This window comes from Ovis aries, chromosome 2 (assembly GCF_016772045.2).
Source record: "Ovis aries strain OAR_USU_Benz2616 breed Rambouillet chromosome 2, ARS-UI_Ramb_v3.0, whole genome shotgun sequence".
Taxonomy (NCBI): domain Eukaryota; kingdom Metazoa; phylum Chordata; class Mammalia; order Artiodactyla; family Bovidae; genus Ovis; species Ovis aries.
The window spans coordinates 171354046-171379655 of NC_056055.1; the positions used below are offsets into that span (position 1 = coordinate 171354046).

General features: G+C 36.5%; 1 long non-coding RNA gene across 1 annotated transcript in view; it reads right to left on the bottom strand.

Annotated features, from left to right (window-relative positions):
* Positions 1–21339: 21339 nt before the first annotated feature.
* Positions 21340–25610, bottom strand: part of LOC132659262 (uncharacterized) — a 96235-nt gene continuing 91964 nt past the window's right edge. Inside the window, exons 2-3 of the long non-coding RNA XR_009599482.1 lie at positions 23890–23984; positions 21340–21457 (exon numbers count right to left, since the gene is read on the bottom strand). This is a non-coding gene — a long non-coding RNA (uncharacterized LOC132659262). The remainder of the gene's footprint in view (positions 21458–23889; positions 23985–25610) is intronic.

A 25610-nucleotide genomic window follows, 5' to 3' on the forward strand; every position in this document is an offset into this window, starting at 1 on the left:
AACATTTTTTGAGAATTAATTCATTTTTATGGTAGTTAGTCATTAGTATGGCTTCCCTTGTGGTTCAGCTGGTAAAGAATTTGCCTGCAATGGGGGAGACCTGGGTTCAGTCCCTGGGCTGGGAAGATCCCCTGGAGAAGGGAAAGCCTACCCACTCAAGTATACTGGCATGGAGAATTTCATGGACTGTATAGTCCATAGGATCACAAAGAGTTGGACATGACTGAGTGACTTTCACTCACTTTTTTAGCCATTAAGAAGTGGTAAATTACTTTCATTAGCCTTCAAAATAAACATGTTTTCATGCAAAAATAAAATAATACTTGGGAATAAAGAAATACAGCACTGATCAATCTGCATCAGTTAAATTCTTAATTGCCTAAACAAAATGTATTACCAAAACGTGGCCATTAGGCAAGAAACTTAAAAAGATATTCAGGTACTTTTTTTTAGAGCTTATGAATACAGATGCTCTCCTCACTCACAATATTTATTGAATCTACATGTTAGACACCATGCAAGATGCTGTAGATACAACACTGAGCACCACAAAGACCTCCTCCCTGACCTTGGAACCATTCAAAGGCAAATAGCAATAAAAGACCACACAAAAGTGTGAAACACAGCAATTGCAGTAAGTCCCACAAACAAAATTTTCAGTGGGAGATCTGACAGGAGAGCAGAATGAGGGATACTCATGTGAGTTCTGAAGCATTCACTGCAATTAACTGGAAGACAAGGGGAAGGAAGAGTATTCTATGCATAAAATATGCAAAGTGTCAATGGAGTGACTAGTACAAAGGATACAAAGTGTGGGTATTTCAATGGATCCAGCTAGACTCCTGGATGACCCAATGGATACAGTTTAAGAATCAGAGCTGGTCACCGGGGGAGAGAAATGTAAATGTGGTAAGAGGAAACTATAACTCATAGCAAATTAAGCCATGAATAGTTATTAGATTACATAACCCCCAGTTTATTAATGTTCATGATAATGAAACAATATTTTATATTATTATTTTATCACTTGAATGTTCTCAGATGTTCTTCTGGGCAAATTAATTTAAATCCATTTATTAAACGCTTTAATGTGAAAGCTGTCAACAAATCTTAAGGGTTTTCAATAGTCAATTGACTTTAATTAGCAATGAGTTTCTTTAAATTAATTGCTTCCCTTAAAAACATTTTTCTTTACCAGACAACCTTAAATTATTATTATTAAAAGGCTACTTTCATCTTTTCTTAAGTTAAATCATTTCAGTGAAAAACTAGCAAATATTTTTTCATATTGCACTTTAGACTTTAATGGCATAATAGAAATACTTTCCTAACAGGAGAAAATTCAAGTTAAAAGAATTTTAATTTTAAAGTTTAAATGAAAAATAAAACACCTTTTCATAGAAAAAATACTCAATAGGGAATATAAATCTTCATATTAATCTAAATTTTTTTCTAATTATTCTTGTATTTACAGAAGTTTTGGATATCAAAAGAGATGCTTCAAGATGCTTGTTTTCTTAGCCTGGCCTTTCCACTAGAAATATGCCAGCCACAGATGTAAGCTACATTTGACATTTTCTAATAACCATATTAAAAAAGCAAAAATAGGTAAAACTAATTTTAAAATGTTTGTTAGTTAATATAAAATAAGCAGTATAAACATCAAAAATAAAGGATTATACTTTTTTTTACCTGATCTTTGGATTTCCAGGTGTATTTTATAGTTATTAATAGCACATTTCGATTCTGATGAGCTTGAGTTCAAATGCTTAGTTCAGTTCAATTCAGTTGCTCAGTTGTGTCTGACTCTTTGCAGTCCCATGGACTGTAACATGCCAGGTTGCCCTGTCCATCACCAACTTCTGGAGCTTGCTTAAACTCCTGTCCTTCGAGTTGGTGATGCCATCCAACCATTTCATCCTCTGTCGTCCCCTTCTCTTCCTGCCTTCAATCTTTCCCAGCATCAGGGTCTTTTCAAATGAGTCAGTTCTTTGCATCAGGAAGCTAAAGTATTAGAGTTTCAGCTTCAGTATCAGTCCCTCCAATGAATATTCAGGATTGATTTCCTTAACGATGGACTGGTTTGATCTTCTTGCTGTTCAAGGGATTCTAAAGAGTCTTCTCCAACACCACAGTTCAGAAGCATCAATTCTTCGGCGCTCAGCTTTCTTTATAGTCCAACTCACATCCAAATGCTCAGTAGCCACAATCAGACAGCGATGACTGTACTAGATATTATCATCCTTAGACCAAACCAGCCCCTGGAACAATTTTCTCAAATCATCTCCTACTAATTTATAATCTGAAGTCCCTTAATTGCTAATCAGGATGCCAACCTACTTTTACCTGTAGTTTGGAGTGTGTGTGCATTTGTGTGACCTTCATTCATCAAGCAAATATTTACTGAAGCCACATATATTAAACTCTCATTAAATAAATGGTAAATAAAACATTCATGAACACTGCCTTCCAGGACCTTACAACCTATCTGAGTCTCTCTAAGTGTCTATGAGTGACTGTATGTGAATTCACCTGCTATATGCCTCACTAACTGACAACTTGGACATAAAGATCCTCCATTTATTTCCTCCATTTGCTGTTGATCATGTATTCCAATCATGTCTATAGTATAGACATTTGTTGACTGTCCAAGTGCAAATCTGTGGATTCATCTTTAACCCCTTTCTCATTTTCTCTCCACATTCAAAAAGGTCTTATATTTCATAATTTAAAGATTCACTCAGGTCTGTTTACTTCCGTTAATTAAAGTACTCTGATCCAAGGTTTCCCTTCTCTTTCCTAAATACCATTAGAAAATATTTCTGCCTTCATTTTTTCCCAGATGGTATGGAAATATATTTTTATGTAAATTATAAAATCATACACCTGTATTGTAAAAATGACAATGAAATGGCAAGGTAGAGTAGCAAAAAATTTCTGCATTTCCTTGAAATTCAATTTACTAGGAAAAGCTGCTAAAATTCTAAACATACATTATTAATAATTTGTGTCTGTTTCATAAACCACCAAAATTATGGCATTAAACTATAGTCAAAAGATAATACGCTTTCATAACTACTAGCATACTCTCAAGAACATCAAGGTTTAATAACTATTGTACTGATGTCACTGAAGCATGACATTTGAAAAAGTGGACAAATCTTACTTGTAGTAAAACCTAATATAGAAATTGCCTGTTAACAGCTAAGTCTATGGATTATTATAAGCTTTACTAATAAACAAATGCATGCTAATTAGACTAAGCATGGAAACATCTACATCATACTTACTAGTTTCATTAATGAAGCAAGAAAAATACTGAATGCTCAGATCTTAGGTTATTATCTTTGGTACTATGTCATTAATAGCAAATCAGTGACAGGAAAATGCAGCTATTAAGAAAATATGCAATACCTCTGAATATAAAAATAAACATGGGTTGTGTAAGTCCAGTTTCCTTTCAGAAAATGACATGGGAAATGATGAGAAACTACTAAAATTCAATCTCTGGAAATTTTTAAAATGGAGAAAAGCCATTCAATAAGCTATTTGTCACAATGAGTATCATATATAACTGAGCAATACAACTACTTTTTATGCGACTGACAAAGAAAAATAATAAATATAATAAAAATATAATAAACCTCCACAAATCCATTTCTTGAACCAAAAGTAAGAGAACATATTCTTATTAAAAATGTGATTATCTATGCATGCTACCAAAACATATTGATGGAAAATAGAATAAAATAAGTAAATGCTATTTGCTGAATGATTATTTCTGATCCCTCAGACTAGCTTCTCCATCATAAGATGAAATTAGTTTAGTCTGGCATGACTTACACTTAATAGAGATCACTGATTTCATTTCTAACTGCACATAAATCACCCCTTTAATAATATTTGCTAAGATCTTTTCCAAAACTAATATCAAAGAGTTGCAAGCTCAAATGTCTAGAGACCAAGATGACAGAAATAAAAGGGCAGGCGATCGCATGCCTTTTCAAAGGTTAAGAGCAGCAACTAAGCTCTGGCCAGCCATGGAGATGAAGTCTCCTGATTTCAGATGTCAGCAATACTTTTCATTTTTCATTGTTTTTGTTTTGTTTTATACAGTGGGAAAGCCTAATTGCTTTGAGTAGCCAGATTCTCTAACATATGGTTTAAACCAAGAACCTCTTTTCATCAAACACTTCCTCATAACCAACTCCTTGCATCCCTCCCTCCCCTACACATACATATACACGGGCTGCCAATAGGCAAAATAGTCATGAAAATGATTACATACAGATGGCACCTGACATCCTTGAAGCAATCTGCATTTGAAATTCCCTTTAAGGGTATAAACCATTAAGAGATAACAATTCAATTAGGAAATGAAAAATTACTTACATTTAAAAAAGAGAACAACAAATAACTTTTGCGGAAAAAAAATCCTTTTACTTGGGATCTATTTTTATAAGCTCAAAGTCACCAGTTATTCTTTGGATTTATTCAAAGAATTGATTTTTCTTCAACAAATGTACAATTATTTCATTCTTACTTTACATGATTCATTATGATAAATGTTTCTAAGTGAAAGATTAATCAAATAGACTATCTGACTGAGCTCATTTGCAGTTGATTCAGTTCTTGTTAAATAATCCATTCACTGTAGCACAAATGAGCAATTTTGTTAATTTCATTGCCATAAGCATGTTTCTTCTGTGCCATTGCATGCTTTGGCCTACTTTGATTATTTAAAAACATTTGATTCTTTCACACTGTGAAACAGAAAAACTCTCATTTTCATTTTGAGCCTTATTTTCCACACCATGTGCTTACCCTCCTGAACATGAGAGCTAATCTTATCAGTAATTTTTTGCTCATGACCTTAGGATGCTAACTGAAACATAAAGAGAGAATGGAGTTTATATAAGCCAATTTAGATGTTTAACCATAAAACACAAAGTCAAGGTAGACAGTCAGGGTAGACATGGGAGGCATCTTTATATTTCCATCCTGCCTTGATCAATCTCCCTTGATTTCATCCTTTCAACAATGCCATCCTTTCCTCATATGGGATCAGATAAACTAGGTGCACCTAAAGGTGACCATGGACCATGACTTAAAATAAAAGTGTTCTGACTGTTGAAATATTTCTTCTAACACAGTTTCAGTTCCATTCACTCTCTGAACTCACACTCACCCTTCCCTGCCAACCACCCTTCAGAGCACAGATATATATATATATAAAGACTCAGTATTTTATGCTTAACTCCAGTTTTCACCCAAGGCTGTACTGTAAAAATTGCAACTCCAGCAACACTATCTTTTCAATCTCCTCATTCTTCTTCTCAATTACCAGCTTTAACCTTTTAAAAATATTTGGAATAACTGTAAATCTCAGAGCAATCTGCACTCTGACATAGTTTTTTGAGAGATCACATGCCACATTCTGAGGCATTCAGAATGTGTTTCTTTGATCTCTTTCCACCAAAAGTCTGTGAGGATGGTTCAGTTCAGTTCAGTTGCTCAGACGTGTCCAACTCTGCGACCCCATGAATCACAGCACACCAGGCCTCCCTATCCATCACCAACTCCCGGAGTTCACTCAGATTCATGTCCATCGAGTCAGTGATGCCATTCAGCCATCTCATCCTCTGTCATCCCCTTCTCCTCCTGCCCCCAATCTCTCCCAGCATCAGAGTCTTTTCCAATGAGTCAACGCTTCACATGAGGTGGCCAAAGTACTGGAGCTTTAGCATCATTCCTTCCAAAGAAATCCCAGGGCTGATCTCCTTCAGAATGGACTGGTTGCATCTCCTTGCAGTCCAAGGGACTCTCAAGAGTCTTCTCCAACACCACACTTCAAAAGCATCAATTCTTCGGCACTCAGCCTTCTTCACAGTCCAACTCTCACATCCATACATGACCACAGGAAAAACCATAGCCTTGACTAGACAGACCTTAGTCAGCAAAGTAATGTCTCTGCTTTTGAATATGCTATCTAGGTTGGTCATAACTTTTCTTCCAAGGAGTAAGCATCTTTTAATTTCATGGCTGCAGTCACCATCTGCAGTGATTTTGGAGCCCCCAAAAATAAAGTCTGACACTGTTTCCACTGTTTCCCCATCTATTTCCCACGAAGTGATGGGACCAGATGCCATGATCTTCATTTTCTGAATGTTGAGCTTTAAGCCAACTTTTTCACTCTCCTCTTTCACTTTCATCAAGAGACTTTTCAGTTCCTCTTCACTTTCTGCCATAAAGGTGGTGTCATCTGCATATCTGAGATTATTGATATTTCTCCCGACAATCTTGATTCCAGCTTGTGTTTCTTCCAGCCCAGCGTTTCTCATGATGTACTCTGCATAGAAGTTAAATAAGCAGGGTGACAAGGATGGTAACTAAGGTTAAAGGACTGGAGAGACCAGTGCTAATCAATCCATAAAGACATTGGAATGATAACTTTGCATTGCAATGCCAATTTTTCTAAACAATTTCTCTCAACCAACCCACCTGTGGTAGCAAAAGCCACTTGTCTAAGAATACTCATCCAGGGAATCAGAGATGTGCTCTTGACTGCAAAGATGCTCAGCAAATGTTTCTTGAATAAATCAATAAATACTAATGTTTATGCATTTTTGGCCAATGAATGTTTTCACTCACATTAAATGGTAATAGTGAAACTGAAATCAAATTCATGTTTTTTCCTTCTTTACTTCATGATTTACTAAATATTGTGATTAAAGAGAATTGGGAAACCGAAGCATAACATATTCAAGATTATAAACTGACTAATCTACTTTTCAAGCTACTTTTCTTTCTAAAGCATATTTGTATTATGCAAAAATATGCACATACTATATCAGCATTTGTAACATAAAAGCACCCATGTTAGAAAGATGCTATTTGCAATAATTTTGGTGAGATTCAGAGCTGTGAGGGTGAAAATAATAATTTGGAAAATGCAAACATAAACCACTACCAGACCATTAAGATTCATGTTGGAATACAAAGTAAAGCGGTCTCAATACATGCAGCATCAGAAAAAAATATAACCTTCATCATCTCTGCATTAGTTGATTTCCAAAACATACATTATAATTTTATTACTGCAGTGCTTTCTTCTATTTTAAACATCAGGTTAACCATGACAGAAGTAAAATATCAACTCAGATCAGCAAGTAAACAGTTTGAATATTTTAAAGTTTTATTTTTTTCCCCCTAGCGAGTGATCAAAACTCGATAGACTAGGAACTTTTAAAAATATTTCATAATCTTTTCATATTCCAGTTAGGAATCCCAAGGTATCACATTTCTACTTTTGTAATTTAGAATTTGTCAGAAGCATGACAATCACAATATCAGAAGCAGAGAAAAATGTTAAAATAGAATGTGACCCTTTTTAAGAAACAAATAGAGTTGATATTTAGTTCAATGTTGATCTCTCCATTTGCGGTGACTTCCAGTAATCATTCTATATTCTATATCAAATTCTATATTTTGGTACCAATAATGTTCAATTTAGTGCTTTAGTGTTTACTCCTATGACTATTCTTTTTCTTTCTTTTTCGGTAAACTTGCTTTTCTCTGTGTATGATGACCTCACCAAATTTCCTGAGGACAAAGAGTTTCACTTAATTCAATTATATTCCCCTGTAGAATCTAACATATCTCTGGACAAACAGCAGGAGTTTAATAAGCATTTGTTTAACTAATTTGTTGAAAAATTGAATAACATTCATTTATTTACTGAATTAGCAATGCAATCACTATACATACGGCACTATTCTAAACATAATTTTTCCCTCTCCTTGAGAATAAAAACTGCATTTTAACAAGTATCTTCACACTATTCCTTTGAAATAAGACATTTCTAGGAGAAATTTCAAGGAGATTTTCAACTGATGATTATTTATACAGTAAATTCTTCAAAACAATGATTTATTGCTTCATGGATAACATTTTTATATAAATAATATTAAAATATACATGCTCTATTTTCAAGACATTCATAGCCTAATGAAGATTTATTTTAAGTTACTGTTACCCAATTATTTTCAATAATCAATCAATGTTTAACTTAAAGGGAAAAAATGCATTTTACAAAAGGAGCTTTAAAACGTATGAATTTAATTGACTGACTTTCTCAATGATACTCTTTTGGGCTTCCCTGTTGGCTCAGCAGTAAAGAACCTACCTGGAACACAGGAGACCCAGGAGACATGGGTTTAGTCCCCGGGTCAGGAAGATTCCCCTGGAGAGAGAAATAGCAACCCACTCCAGTATTCTTGCCTGGAGAATACCATGGACTGAGGAGACTGGCGGGCTACAGTTCATAGGTCACAAAGAGTTGGACACTACTGAAATGCACACACACTGTCTTTTTGCATTCCAAAGCCTAGTTATCTTCCTAGGTTCAAAAATCTGTATTTTTCTCCTAGATAAGTTATTCCATGTTCCAAATATTTTCCCAGTCTCTGAGTTTACAGGACTCATATCACTCACTTCTCTCCCTTATCCATTTATTATAACAGTCATCAAGGAGCTGGCATGTTTTTTACTTATTTATTTGTGGCTGTGTTGGATCTTTGTTGTTATGCGTGAACTTTTAAGCTTTCTCTAGTTGTGGTGGGCTGGGGCTCCTCTCTAGCTGTGGTGCACAGGCTTCTCATTGTCATGGCTTCTATTTTTCCAGAGCAGAGGCTCTAGGTGCAGGGCTTCAGCTGTGGCGCATGGCTTAGTTGCCCTATGACATATAGAATCTTCTTGGACCAAGGACTGAACCTGTTTCCCTTGCATTAGCACGTAGATTCTTAACCACTGGACCACCAGGTAAGTCCTAGGTGCTGGCATGTTAACAACGTATTTCTCACTAGTGTCAGCTTCCTCCAGTAAAGATTACTACATCGAACTCTTAGTGGATACCCAACTTTGGTTACAACTAGTTATTAGCTGTTTTCTTACTGTGTAGCTGTTTCATAGAATATAGTTATTTACAAGGGGTCTTGGTGACACAGTGGTAAAGAATCTACCTGCCAGTGCAGGAGAGCCAAGAGATGTGGGTTTGATCCCTATGTCAGGAAGATCCCCTGGGGTAGGAAATGGCAACTCACTCCAGTATTTGTGCTTAGAAAATCCCATGGACAAAGGAGCCTAGTGGGCTACAGTTCATGGGGTCACAAAGAGTCAGACACAACTGAGCATGCATGCACAAAAGTTTTAGTTTTTGATCTTTAATTTTAGTTTTAGATCTTTAATTTTAGTTTTAGATTTTAGTTTTAGATCTTGAGATACCACACGTTGCAAGGAAAATCAGAACACTTGTGCCACAACTAAACCCCACTGCAGCCTAATAAACAAACAAATATTAAGAAAATTTTATGAGACACTGAGGCACAAGTAATATATGCTAGTCTCCACTTAGACAACTACTACCTTAAAAGATAAAACAGCATAATATAATATTTATTCTAGTCTCTTTCTCTTTAGTTATTCTAAAATTAACTCTAGTCTTCTAGATTTCTCAGAAATAGTTTAGACTTAACATTGTCTCTAATTTTCTTCTAAAATTAAATTCAAATGCTAATTTGTTGTGAAAGTCATCATATATGCAAGGTAACCATCTTCTTCTCTTAACAAACTTAATTAGACTAGTCAGATCCTCTTGTTGTTGTTCAGTCACCAAGTCATGTCTGACTCTTTGAGACCCAATGGACTGTAGCACACCAGTCTCCCCTGTCCTCCACTGTCTCCTGGAGTTTGCTCAAATTCATGTCCATAGAATCTGTGATGTTATCCAACCATTTCATCTTCTTTTATTCCCTATATATAAGATCATTCATTCATTCAAAAAGTTTATGAGACATTTGAGGATTAGAGAAAGATTAGCTTTGGACTTTTAGTGAGAAGCCTAATGGCCCATTACCAAGCTCACCATGAGCTAAAACATCTTTTTATTAGACATTTGAAAAGGAAAGTATCAAGAAAAGTCTTAAGCAACAAATATCAAATTTTAATCCAAACTATATGTGAATATTAAATGCAGAGAAGAGAGTATATTTTGGTTCACAATTATACATAACTTCCATTTTTTAATATCGTAGTCAAAGTCTGTGTACTTACTGTCTGAGCTCAGTTTCCTCTGAGTCACCCCTGGTCACATGCATCCATAGATAGTAACATGGTGACACTGATTGCTACAGCACAAGCTTATGGTTTTTGTCTCTTTTTTCATTCTTAAGGTGACAGTACAGATTTGAAGATTTTACTGTTTCGTTATAGTTTCATTTTTGGAACTTCCCTGCTGATCCACTGGTTAAGAATGCACCTTGCAGTGAAGACAACACAGGTTCAATCCCTGGTTGGGGAACTAAGATCCCCAGAGCCATTAAGCCGTGTGCTGCTGAGCCTATGCACCACAACTAGAGAATCCATGTGCCGCAAAGAAAGAACCATGGGATGCACTAAAAATAGTGCATTTTCTTCCCTGAAACTTAAACGCTTCTCTAGAAAGCTATTTAGAACACCCCAAAATATTTATCTGGTGACCATGTGTCAGGACTTCACGACACACAGATTGGTTGTTTTGTCTTTACTTATTCTTGTGAACTGAAATCTCTCCCTATATACATCGTTACTGTTTGGCTTAAATTGAATATCTTCTGAAAGCACAATAACTCTTTGACTTTTAATATTGTATTAAAGAATAATGTTTTTCATGGCCTCTTAAGAAACAATTAGGAATCCAAATTCAAGTTCAAATATAAACACTATGTCTTTATCAAAGCAACTAATATAACTTGTCGTTGTTCAGTCACTAAGTCAGGTCCAACTCTTTGTGACCACATGGATGGTGATGATAAATGAATAGCTTTCCTCACTGTATGGCTAAGAGCACAGGTGGCCAGAAGTTGTTCTCTATTTTGTGTCATTTTGAATTTCCATAAGATTTCAATTCCGTGAGATTCTTTTAAGATCTTACTCTCTGTGAATACCCCTCACCCTACTTCTTCAACTTGAGTAATCTTGGCATCCAAAGATTTTAACAAAATTTGGAAATAAAATCTAATTCTTCATACAATTTTCAATACCATGTTAAAAAACAGCATCACATAATTGTAAAACTGATCTCATTCTGTACTTACCAGTATGTCAGCCACTAGCTACGTGCAACTAAATTGAATAAAAATTAAATTTAAAATTATTTTCCTTAGTTACATTAATCAGTCCCTAAAAGGGCATATTATAAAATATTTGCTTCATCACAGAAACTTCTCTTGCTCAGTTCTAATTTAGATAACCACTTTATATAACCATAATCACTTTACAATTAGGGAAACCAAGACAATTTAAATGATTTGCTCAAGTATTTCAGCTAGATTGGCTGAGAACCAGGTATAAATTCATGTCTTTGAAGCCTGAATCAAAGTTACTTCTGGTGTCCCTGAATCCAAACCATTTTTTAAAGCAGCTTATGCACAGGCATGTGTACACAAAGACACACACACACAAACCTCTGAAAATGTTAGGTCTTCCTTTTCTTTTGTGCAATGTGAAGTTCACATCCACTGTGCAAACTACAGATTCGAGAGGAATGTCAGACTGTGTTCATGATAGTGAATCAGGTATACAGTAAGTCCTGTACATACAAATGAGTTCTGTTCCAAGAGGCAATTTGTAAGTCCAATTTGTTCATGAGTCCAACAACATTAGCTGAGATACCCAGTTAATATAATAAACCTCTCTAGCTTGTCACGGACCAACAGGCTGCGCTCCCTGTGTTACATACAGCAGCTTCCCATTAACCATCTGTTTTACACGTGATAGTGTATATTCTTTTTCTTCCTCATTCTCTTCCTCTCTATGCCTCCTCTCTCTTTCTTTCTTCCCTCCCTCCAGTCTTCTTTTTTTTTTTTGACTTTTATTTTATTTTATTTTTTTAAATTTTTTATTTTTTTATTTTTTAAATTTTAATATCTTTAATTCTTACATGCGTTCCCAAATATGAACCCCCCTCCCACCTCCCTCCCCATAACATCTCTCTGGGTCATCCCCATGCACCAGCCCCAAGCATGCTGCATCCTGCGTCAGACATAGACTGGCGATTCAATTCTTGCATGATAGTATACATGTTAGAATGTCATTCTCCCAAATCATCCCACCCTCTCCCTCTCCCTCTGAGTCCAAAAGTCCGTTATACACAGCTGTGTCTCTTTCCCTGTCTTGCATACAGGGTCGTCATTGCCATCTCCAGTCTTCTTTCTCCGTATATCATATATTCTTTCTCTTGGAAGATAAGTTGCATAAATCATACTCCTTCAGCTCTAAATACTTCAGTTTGTGACATTATCCTATTCAATCACAGTAAAACTATCAAAATCTGCAAAAATGAATCTTGAAACATAATATCTACTATTCTAGCACTTATTCTTACACAGTAAATTCTATAGATTCCCTGTGGGGCAAAAGGGAGATACCCTTTGAAAGTCTTAATTGCAATGCTACTTTTTCCATATAAGTCTTGATTATATAAAGTGAAGTGAAGTCGCTCAGTCATGTCTGAATCTTTGTGACCTCATGGACTGTAGACTACCAGGTTCCTCTGCCCATGAAATTTTCCAGGCAAGAGTACTGCAGTGTGTTGCCATTTCCTTCTCCAGGGTATCTTTCCAACCCAGGGATGGAACCTGGGTATCTCACATTGCAGGCAGAGCATTTACCAAAGTTTTCCTAGATCTCATAATCATACTTCTCTTATTTCAGGAGCAATCCTCAGGCTAAGCAATTGTTTAGCCATGCTTGTCATTAGCATATTCAATATTAAAAAAAAAATAATCCCCTTCAAGGTCACCATACATATAAGCACTTTAATTCCATTAAAAGAAGACTATGGATATTTAGAAATTAAATTAACTGATTTCATCCTCTATTTAAAAGAACTGTAAATTTATAAATCTCCTTTTTTTCTTAGTCTTACTGTGGTTTAAAATCTCGTTGCATTGATGTTGACAGTGGAAAACTAAGGATTGCGACAGAAAATGTAAAAATGAAATTGGGAATTATCATGCAGTGTGTCTTCATTTCATATTCATATATATTTAACCAGACATTGGTTTTATCTCTCTAACATATATATTAAATATAATTTTTAGATTGATTTAAGCTCTAATATTCTGCTTTCATGGACTTCCCTGGTGGCTCAAATGGTAAAGCATCTGCCTGCAATGCAGGAGACCCAGGTTTGATCCCTGGATCGGGAAGATCCCTTGGAGAAGGAAATGGCAACCCACTCCAGTACTCTTACCGGGAAAATCCCATGGACAGAGGAGCCTGGTAGGCTACAGTCCATGGGGTCACAAAGAGTCATATATGACTGAGAGACTTCACTTATTCTGCTTTCATACTATGGTACATAAGTCAGCCTCCCTTTTTCACAACACAAAGCCTCCCATTGCAGAAGCTATACTTACACTCTCCACCAGTAGGTTAGTGCATACACTCTTCTGCTAAGTGCATGTTCAGAGGAAATAACAAGTTAACTCAGACCTATGTGCTTAACTATAATTAGGTTGGAAATTGAGTCTGTACCCACAGTTTAGGGTATACTGTTAACTATACTTATACTGTTACTATACTCATACTGTTAAATATATTCATAAATTAAATGGAATTAAATATCTAGGACATATCAGCAGTCCTTTAAAAAAATTGCCTAAGTTCTCACTGCCTATGCATCTTGCCTTTCGTAATTACCATCTGCATTTGAAATTTCGTGATCTTGGCACCGCCAAAGTCTAAGCATGCATTTCAGTGTTGGACATTCTGTGATCCAGGAAGTCCATTCTGTGCCTGGGAAGGAATCAGTGAGCTCATATCTCAGAAAGGAGGGCTTCCCTTGGCTGAGAGAACAGCTACACATTCTCACAGTTCTAGTCTCTGAAGCACTCTGTCTCAAAAAAAGTTTTCTTAAGTTGCAGCAACAAACACACACACACACATGTTTTAAGTAGTATATATAAATATAGCTTTTTCTCTCTTTACTAGTTTTTTTTTGGGGGAAAAAAAAAGCTTCCTTGAACTTCAGATCTGACTTTATCTTCCCAGCAGTAAAGGTGTTGCATTCTGTGCAGTCCCCATGAGGCACTGTGAAACCTCTGGGTAAAAATTTCTGGAGGGAAACAAAATAACTACTGCTAAGTAGTTTCACTCATGTCCATCTCTTTATGACACTGTGGAATGTAGCCCACCAGGCTCCTCTGTCCATGGTATTCTCCAGGCAAGAATACAGGAGTGAAGGGCTGTGCCCTCCCCCAGGGGATCTCCCCAACCTAGGGCTTGAACCCATGTCTCTTATATCTCCTGTATTGGCAGGTGGGTTCCTTACCACTAGTGCCTGGAAAGCCTAGGCCCAATTTTGAGATTTCAGGGAAAGATTCACTCCCAACTCTAAACACTACTAGACTGCAAGAAGAGAACAGTGGCAGAGCAATTCATAATGAAGACAAACCTAAAGGATTAGTGGTCTGACTCATCTTGTTGCTTCTGCCAATGTTCCTTTCTCTGCATCTATTCCATTTCCACCCCACAGCTCATTTTCAACACTTTTAGAGCTTGCTTTCTTGTATTAACTGCTTTGCTAAAGTAGCTTTGATTTGCCCATGAGAAAATACCCCAGTGCAAGGTAGATGTTTCTGTATATGGCAATGGTGACCATGCCTCTGGTCAGACTTTCTCTAAATTCCCCAAAGTCTGTCTAGATCACCAATAATGAACAGCACACATTGTGATTACCTTGGACACTGTTAGACTCTAGAAATGTAAAGCTTGGAGGGACTTAAGAGTTAATCTACTCTAATTCCTTCAAGAGGATTTTAAGCCCTTTGGGGCTTCATGCCTTGTTTCTCATTTTAGTCTTAGTGCCTAGAGCAGTGCCCAGCCCACAGCAAGTACCTAAAAAGCATGGACACTCAATGGTATAAACCATCACCTTTACAGCTTTTACTAAAGTATAAAAAGAAATCCAAGGAAGAAGAAGCAATTTTTTTTCATTGACATACAGCCTGTAAATGAAAGAGCAAGGCGTCAGAAGGAAATGAGTCAGTATTAATTTTGCTGTACATCCGTTCCACTGCACAGCAGTATTTTAAACACAAACAACTGCTACAATCACCCTCCAGCAACTCAGTAATTATTGCTAACTATCATCATTCTGTGTTAGTTTTTCACTTCAAAATATAGAAATATATGGCAGAAATAGCACTGGATTTAGAGTCAAAATACCAGTTTACAGATTTGTCCCTGATTAGCTATGTGAATCTCAGCTTCTCCAGCTACAGAATAAAGATAAAAATTCTGGCAATAATTGGGAACTGTCTAAAAACATTTTTTCACATGTGATCTTAGATGTCCAACTATGTGAGCACTGAAGTGCTCAAAAGTACTCTACTAATCAGAAATTAATATTTATTATATAATATTATGAGATAATATTACATACATGGTCCCCCACTAAGAGAATGATTAATATAATGTATAATGCTATTTATCATACATAACATATAAACATATTAGGTATAATGTAAATTAATAAATTTTTATTTTTCAGAGTCTGAGTAAAACAAAAGTCTTGTTAGACTTATAAAGATATCACTGCTAGAGTCTGAAGTATAGGTTCAGTTCAGTTCAGTCACTCAGTCATGTCTGACTCTTTGCGACCCCATGAACCGCAGCACGCCAGGCCTCCCTGTCCATCACCAACTCCTGGATTCCACCCAAACCCATGCCCATCAAGTCGGTGATGCCATCCAACCATCTCATCCTCTGTCATCCCCTACTCCTTCTGCCCTCAATCTTTCCCAGCATCAGGGTCTTTTCCAATGAGTCAACTCTTTGCATCAGGTGGCCAAAGTATTGGAGTTTCAGCTTCAATATCAGTCCTTCTACTGAGCACCCAGGGCTGATCTCCTTTAGGATGGACTGGTTGGATCTCCTTGCAGTCCAAGGGAATCTCAAGAGTCTTCTCCAACACCACAGTTCAAAAGTATTGATTCTTCGGCACTCAGCTTTCTTTATAGTCCAACTCTCACATCCATACAAGACCACTGGAAAAACCATAGCCTTGACTAGATGCACCTTTGTTGGCAAAGTAATGTCTCTGCTTTTTAATATGCTGTCTCAGTTGGTCATAACTTTCCTTCCAAGGAGCAAGCATCTTTTAATTTCATGGCTGCAATTACCATCTGCAGTGATTTTGAGGTTATGATATGGGTATATATTGGCTGAAATGAAGATTGCCAGGAGAAAAACATCAACAACCTCAGATATGCAGATGATACTACTCATGGTAGAAAGCAAAGAGGAATTAAAGAGCCTCTTGATAAGGGTGAAAGAGGAGAGTAAAAAACTTTCTTGAAACTCAACATTCAAAAAATGAAGATCATGGCATCAAGTCTGATGACTTCACAACAAATAGATGAGGAAAAAGTGGAAACTGTGGCAGATTTTATTTTTGGGGGCTCCAAAATCACTGCTGTTGATGACTTCAGCCATGAAATTAAAAGACACTTTCTACTTGGGAAAAAAGCTATGACAAACCTAGGTAGCATATTAAAAGCAGAGACATCACTTTGCCAACAAAAATCCATATAGTCAAAGCTATGGTTTTCCAATAGTCATGTATGGTGAGAGTTGGACAATAAAGAAGGCTGAGAGATGAAGAACTGATGCTTTTGAACTCTGGTGCTGGAGAAGACTCTTGAGAGTCTGTTGGACAGCAAGGAGATCAAACCAGTCAATCCTAAAGGAAATCAACCCTGAATGTTCATTGGAAGGACTGATTCTTCAGCTGAAGTTCCAATACTTTGGTCATCTGATGCAAAGAGCCAACTCATTGGAAAAGACCCTGATTCTGGGAAAGATTGAGGGCAGGGGAAGAAGAGGATGACAGAGGATAAGATGGTGGGATGGCACCACTGACTCAATGGACATAAGTTTGAGCAAACTCCAGGAGATAGTGAAGGACAGGGGAGCCTTGTGTGCTACAGTACATGAGTTCACAAAGAGTCAGACATGACTTCAGCAACTGAACATCAGCTACAACATGTTGGCTCGCAGGAAATGTCAAGAGTAATGAACACCAAATAGAAACCTCCTCATAATTTTCTGTTCGCTTCTCTTCCACATCATGCCCTGAGCAGCCTGATTCACCAAGTTTTGCTACCTCCCCCTCACCCAGTTCTTGTGAACCAGGAGAATATGTTATGATACATTTTGAAAGCGAAAGCTCCTGGTATGAGACAAAAACACACCAGGATCTATTTAATAAATCACGTCTTCTCTGCCTGTACTGGCACCATGGTTCCCACTAATGCTCAATGCTCACATCAATTAGATGAGCAACTCTGTCCCACAGGTCATTTCCTCCATGCCCATTCAGGCCATGAACTTCCCTGTAGAACCAGAATATGAGCAGACCGAAAATAGGCAGAAAATTCTTGAAACAATTTCTTTAGGGAAGAAAAATAATATACTTAGAAACTCTGTAGCTGTTTCAGTGTGGCTGTTTCCAGCTGTTTTGTTTAAAGTATGTGCACACACACAAAGAAGTTCCTAGGATTTGCTTCTAGCCTTTTTAACATTTTTTTATTTTTGCAGTATGAATAATAAGTAACTTGCACAATAAGTTTTGCCTTCCAAGATTCATCCATTGCTTTCCCTCTTCTCTGCATTTGGTGACCTCTAAAGTCTTTTCTAACACTTACATTATCTGACCTAGTTGTTAAACTGCAAACTGGGAAAAAAATTCTTATAACAAGAATTCTAAAGGAGGAAATTAAAATAAGCAAGCTAGAAAGAAGAAGGAAGCAGAAAAGAGAAAAAGAGGAGGTTTGAAGCAGCTAAAAATATTCCTGGGGAGGTGTACAGAAATAATAAACACATTTACTAAAGTCTTGGGGTGTTTTATGACAGCATGGAGTGTTTTGTAAGGGAAAATCATGACATGGTACTTTTTATAGATATAGCACTTTTCTTTGTTATCTCAAAGAGTCATGTTTCATTTATTATTCAGTTGATCCTTTCACAATTTTTATAATGAGAATCTGATATGATAAAAGATTTTCCCTAATTTTCCTCTCACTCCTGTGTAGAAGTGTAGGGAGGATGAATATGGATGGGAGAAAGAAAAGGCAATTGATCAACAGTTCAGTGCCCAGTAACTTCCTCTGGGGCAGGGGAGAATGTATTATAATTCTAGGCATCTTGACATCTTGAAAAACTGAGAACAATGAGAGGTGCAATAAACAAGGGCTTCAACCAGTGAGGTTCCAATAAGATTCCTAACTCCCAGGTTTCCAGAAGAAAGCCTCCCCTCTCATACAACATTCGGAAGTCCAGTATCCTTGTAATGGTCACTTCCTCTGGCTTTCTTCTCCCCACTCCCTGCCCTGCTCTCAAGCAATTCTTGGTCCTGGCACAAAGGAAAGGATGCATCTTAGAGGGCATATGTGAAATAGACACAGAGAAAAAAATAAAAAACCCTCACAATCCTCCATCGCAAAGGAAAAGAAGACTTTTCAAGGCAAGTGTGCATCCTAAAAAGGCAGTTGGTCTGGCCTGATGGTGGAAGAGGAGATGTGTAACTCCTGGAATTTCACAATGCTTGTGTGGAGAAAACTGGACAGGAAAAAAAAAAGAGAGGCAGAGGGAGAAGGGGGAAGGAACTTAAAAGGCATTCCGGTGAACTACCTGGCCTCACAGACTGTCGCAGCCAACGTTATGAAACACATCAACTCTGTTAATGTGCTTCCTTTCCAATGTCTTATTTGTGGCTAAGGTGACATTGGGCTCAATTATAAGTCTGATATTCAGATCAAGTTTTATTTCCAGTTCTATGAAGACAGATTTATACCTTCAAGGAGTAGATTATTTCTTGGCCATTCGATGCCCAACACTCATCTAAGTCATTCTATGTTAAGGGCATATTCTTGAATATAGGAACCAAACAAAGGCAGAGAAAAATGGCAAATAACAAATCTTAACAATACTTTATGCAAATGACTTTGTATTATTTTCTGATCCTAAATCTGAATCAATAGTATCTCTTAGATAACTGGGTGTGGAATTGAATACAAGAAGTCTACTGAACTCTAAGGGGGCATTTTAATTACTTTTGTGATTTATTGCTTACTAGGATAATTTCTGAGAGTCAGCAGAGTTGCTCGTGAGAACTATGAGAAATTGCTGGTTATGAGTTACAGGTGAGCCACATTAATCATTGCTGGGGTTTTGTCAGTGTGGGATTTTACCCCATGAAGTTTCTACCCCAAATAGTGAGGCATAATATGCTAACTCTGCATCACATCACTTCCTTCAGATCAGAAATGAAGATACCTTTATCCCTCCTATCCCAATTATATTTTAGAAATCAAAACTACTTTCATATGAGACTAATCTGGCTAAAAGGCAATGAAATGGGTCAGATAATGACAGTCCTAAGTTTGAATACACTTTATTAATTCATTTATTCAACAAGTAAGTTTTGTTTTGTTTTTAGTGCTTACTTGGGTTTTTTCTTTCCTTGTTTTTCTTAATGGACTCTTCTGGGTGTTGGAATAACAATAGAAAATAAAATCCACTTGCTTACTTACATGAACCTTATCTTCTGCGGTGGGGTAGGGGTGGGGGTGGGGAGGAGACAGAGATAAATTAATAAAAATCCTTTATGATAATAATTAGACAGACAGAAAGTAAACACAAAGTATGCTATTTTATATGGTGTGGTCAGGAAAGGCTTCTTGGTTAAGGGGATAATTGTACAGAGATCTACAGCAACTGAGGAATAAACAATGAGTAAGCCTTGGGGAGAGTTTGCTAGCCAGAGTGCTCAAAGGGCTTGAGGTGAGTGTGTTTAAGGGCGAACAAGGAGAATGATATGGCTGAAAGCCAGTGATCACAGAAAGATGTGCTAAGAAAGGAGGTCAGAAAGTGGGCTGGAAGCTGAAACATAGAGGGGCAAGAATAGAGTGAATTGAAAGTTTGAGAGGGACGTAGTAAGGTCTCATGTGTATCGTGTTAGCATTACTTTAGCTGAGGTGGACAGAAGAGATAATAGGAGGATTTAGGGGGTAGAATAGGGAAACTATTTGAGAGGCTACTGCAAAGAACCATGTGAAACATAAAGATGAATGGAAGTCACAATTCAGTACAATTCAAAGGCATATTTAATGACAGATCAGCCTCAAGTGTGAGAACGAGTAGCCATTTAATGATCACAAGGTTTTAGCCTAATCAAATGGGTAGAATCCACTATCCACCTAATGAGGTAGTCAATCAGAGAAAGAATAGGTTAGGAATATTTTAAATTAAAAGTGTATTTTTGAACATATTAAATGGAAGGGATGTTCTTTTTCTCTCCTGTAATGATACTGGTTGCTTAATTTTGAATATGTTCTATTTTTTTATTTTTCTTTCAAATGAATTATAATTCAATGATTAGATGAATGCAAAATACAGTTAAAATTTTGGTGCTTAGAGTCTAGAATTTTTCAATTATGGTAGTTATTTTCATGTACTTTTCATGTTATTTTCACATACTTTTCTATTTTTACTTTTAATTTATGCATTTGGTTTTATGTATACAAATAGAAAACAGTTGGAACACCTTGTGGTGTCCAGCAAATATCTGTACAATAAGTACCTGAATGGTTGAATGAGTATATTTTCCATAGCCTATTCCCTAAACATGAAAGAATTGTTGGCCTATTCAGTTTTCGATGCAAGAAAAGGGCATCTAGGCAAAACAATTATTTTGACCCCATTTTTTATCAGAAAATAAAATATCAAATTCTCTAATGCCAAATTGTGTTTCAAAAATCTACCCTTAAATTTTAATCTACCACCCATCCAGTTTCTCCATTCACCAGGATCCATTATGCCCTTTATTTTCTTACATCATTGCACCTAAACCACATTATTGATGTAATCTGTCACCTTGTTTATCATTCAGACTGAACTTTGTATTCTTTGAAATTGGCACCTAAACCAATAATATATTCCTAATCCTGGGCACTGTGTCTGGCATAGATTAGTTACTCACAAAATGCTTATAGAAATTAAATGAGCTAAAAGAAAGAGCCCTAAAGACTGATTATCCTACATATTATAAATGTTATAAGAAACACTGTCTCACACATTATACATGGTTATCCCATGAGAATTCACAGTAGAAATTAAGTTCAATTCATATAATCAGAAAAAGTAAACAGATCAATGATAAACTCCCACAAATTGGTTTGTTTTGTTTTTCTTGATAAATACTTTGCATACTATTAATAATTGTGTTTCAAGCTTTGATTTCATCATACAGAGTACAAAATTTTATGCTTCGCTTATCTCTAGCATCTCTTAAGAAAACTGCGGCATACATTGACTTCATTTTCCTCTTTAGGTCAGGAAGATGCCAAAACCCAGTCTGAAAAAACAACAACAAAAACCCAGTTTGTGTGTTGTATTATAGAGTTTGAATATGGAGCCAAATACTATCAATCAATGAGCAAAATGAGAATATAAAAGAAACTAAGTGCTTAAAGAAAGTGGGATGATTACTCATTAGTTTTTTTCAGTAACTTTTCTAAGGTGAGCTAGGAGAATTTCAGGTCTGGCTTTAAAGAGTGATTTTATTTATTTTCCAGCAGTTGTAGATGCACGTATAGGCACAAGCCTGCACACATACACACAAACACACTCTGCCACAGTTTGAAGAAGTGCGTTAGTATGCTACATGGCTGGAGTACAGTTAACATTCCCCTTGATTGCAGCGGGATGAATTGAGCATATTTACTGCACACACATGCTTCCCTGGTGGCTCAGCAGGAAAGAATCCGCCTGCAGTTCAGGAGCCACAGAAGATGTGGGTTCAATTCCTAAGTCAGGAAGATCCTCTGGAGGAGGGCAAGGCAACTCACTCCAGTATCGTTGCCTGGAGAATTCCATGCACAGAGGAGCCTGGTGGGCTACACACTCCATGGAATCACAGAGTCGGACACTGTCTTAGGTTTTTTTACTGTTTTTCCTTTGAGACAGCAGAGGGCTGTGTTTGTCCTAAAAGCTTGATTTGTGAATGTGAGCATATACCTTTCAGGGGAAAGTCAAGTCATACAGCAAGGGCTATTTATGTCACAGTGCCTGCCTTTCCTAGATGGTGATTATGCACTGGAGTTTGTGGGTTTCTTGCTTTGCATGTGTGCACCCTTTGCCAAGTAGCCTCCAGGTACATGAACAATAACAACAAAGATGCAGTGAATAGCAATATTAAAAAAAGAAAACTATTTATTGTAACATTATAGTAAGCATAATGTGTGGACAGTGGCTTGCAATTGTCACAACACTGCCCCTTGGAGAGAAACTAATTTAAAATCATGATCTTAAACCACACCAGGAACTTCCATTGAGAGGAGCTATGTTGGATTCACAAACAAGTTTCACAGTTTTCCAAAGAAAATGTTCATTCCTTCATTTCACATTAGGTATATCTAGGCCCCATTATCAGAAGGGTAGGAATTAATATTAACTGTAAAGTGGTATCACTGAGGGAGACATCATTACAAAATTGGCTAGCAAGCTAACTTTGAGGGATTTATGAGAAAAAAGTAAATGTTGGACCCTGGAATCAGACCCCCAAAATGTTCTAGTACAAGACTACAGGGAGTTGGTATTTTGAAAATTGTGGTTTACACAGTCAACACATTTTGTCAATAATATTTACTGAGATCCTGATGTATGTTGACTGTTATACAATATATAACAAAATGAAATAGGATCTATTGTGATAACTGTTTAGGAAACCCTGAGAGCTGGTATTTGGAGTAGGAGATAAGTGAAGTTCATTTCAGATCTATGACACAGATGTCACCCAGAAGTAGAAGAGAAAGGAGTCATTCTGATAATGCCCATGTTAAAAAAGACAAAATTTAAAATTTAGTACACACAGACTGCCCAGTACTTATTACTCATCATACATCTCAGCTGGCTATGCAAACTGCGGTTTTCAAAATGCCAAGTACAGAGTACTGTGTGTCTAACTTTGGTCTTTTAAAAAAAATTTATCATAAATCTCCAAAATGTTCTTATTGCTGATTAAAGAAAAATAATAATAATATCAAAGATATCATCTAAGATGTCTTGGGTATTTGCTTGTTATTAAACAAATCCTCTGAACTTCTTCCCAAATATGTTATCCTAGAATGTTCTTGTTTCTTATACTGATGCAAAGAAGTTCTAAAGTTCTGGTCCAGTGAAGAAGAATTAAGGCTGTGGGAAAGTCATTGTATTTAGAATTGTTTGCAAATAGCAGTCAGTTAAATAAGACTGCCTTCTCATCTAACTGCATTACATAAATTCTCCCAACCCTTTACAAATTTAATTGTAGAAGTAAAAGCAAAACAATTTGCTATGCCTCTCGCTGTAGCAAAGGACACTTTTAAAAATGCTCTAACAGACATTAGGGGACAAGGGGGACATTTATTCCAACTGTCCTGCTTCTTGCGCTTTAACTCCAGTTTACTTTCCAATGAAACTCATGTAGAATTGAAAAGGAAAATATCAAAGAATGAACACTCAAAGGGCATACAGAGAACTGAGGGATATTTTGTACATCAAGTCAAAAAGTTGGAAATATCCACAGTTAATTAACAGATCTGTAAATGCACATCAAGAATCAAAGTAGTCTTGATATTTCATTATAACTTCAAGCTTATTTTTTAAATATTTGGGTTAACTTTACATAAAATCAAAATACATCACACAATTCCTGTATCATAGAGAGTAGAGGAAGAAGGTGTGAAATCTACTGGCAAAGAGCATGTGTGTTCAAAACTGGTCAGTAGTCTACCTGTGATATCTTACCTTGGCAGATAAAGGAGCATGAGCATTGGGTAGTTTCTAGAACTGCAAGTTTCATAATCAGAAAGCAGCTGTAACTATCTTGCAATCTTTGCTGCCTACCAGAAAAAAAAAAAAAAAAGTGTTAGTTGCTCTAGCTGCTATATTTAACTATCCTAAGAAAGATAGAAGAATCAGATCAATGGGAAATAAAACTTTGATTCAATGCAGCAGTTTTAGGGGAGATAAAGGAACAAGGAGCCACGCCTGAAGAATGGATCTGAAGGAAAACTTCTCGGCAGGACTGAAACTTGGTCACAGGCTGGGGATGAGGCTATATATGTCTTTGTTATTTTCAGTGATGCTTGAGACCCTGTTTGACTTCTCAGCTTTCTCTTAAACAAGCCGCCAAGTTGGAAGGGATCTTAGCAATAGCCAGAGCAAGATTCAAAAGTTATATTTATCAATATATCCTTTAGCAGCTAAATTCATTATTGCGAGAATATATTACCTTACATCCAATGGTCACAGAAATGGGAAAAATCATAAACTGGCACCAAAAATAAGCATCTGTTGTGTTTTTCTGCCCAATTCCTTTCTTATACACATTTTATACCTGTTCCTTTCCTAATATTTCTTGAAAAACTGAGAATTCTTAAGTTTACACAAATCCCCTGGCCAGATGCACAGGAACATGACCTAACCCTACTAATCAAGATACTTCTTAACCCTCTGCTAACGTGATCGGTCCTAAAGTTAAATAGGAACCCCAAGGGGAGTTAATTAGGGTCCTTGGACATAATTAGATCATTGTTTCTGGAAAAGAAAATATTTTCCTCTCTTGGGGTTATCTGATGCTAAACTTGGTTTGGAAATATTTCATGGCTATTATTCTTAATCTGTGACACAAGCCTGATGGTGGCAGGGCTAAAATGAGATTAACAACAAAAAGAAATGGATATAAGCAAAGCTAACAAAGACAGAAACAGAAAAATTGGGTAGACAGGATCCAAACATCTTTATTTCAGCTCTGAATTGTAATAGAGAATATGACCATCCCTTATATTTTCTGAATATGTTGGCAAGTAAATATCATTCTTAATCTGAAGTCAGTTTGAGTTATGTTTCTTGGATTTCTAATCATAAAATTCCTCAATTTTACAGTGCCACTACTTTCTATTTTTGAATTTTAGCCCTAATAAGTAAACCCCTACTTCTGAGCCTCAATGTTAAGAGACTTTAATTTCATCCATCTAAGCAGATAGCTTGAGAAGGACTGTGGTAAATGTACCATTCCTTCCTCAGTCTAAGTCAGTTCATTCCAATACAAATATGCTATCTCCAAGTCCTCATTTCTATATGGAATGGAATGGCACTGAATAAGAACACCTACATCTTTTCTTCAATTTCTATTGAATGGTCAAAAGTTTGGACCACTCTTAGGGAGATATTGCTGTAAGATCTCTTCAGATCCTCATTATAGTATCTATTATAGAATAGGTTATGCTGGTTGGAGCAACAGAGTTTCCTTGATAGTTTCAGACTGATCTTTGTAAATCCTTTTCAAAGAGTCTCCAACTTGTTTACTGTGGTCATTTCAGTTTGCAATGGACATGTGATTAGAAAGTCTAATTTGGATAAGGAATGGGAAGATGTTAAAAGAATTCCAACCCTACTTGGAATTGACTTCCTTCCACAAGGAACCTATAGTAAAAGAGAAGTATAAATACTGACTTCCTGTTTAG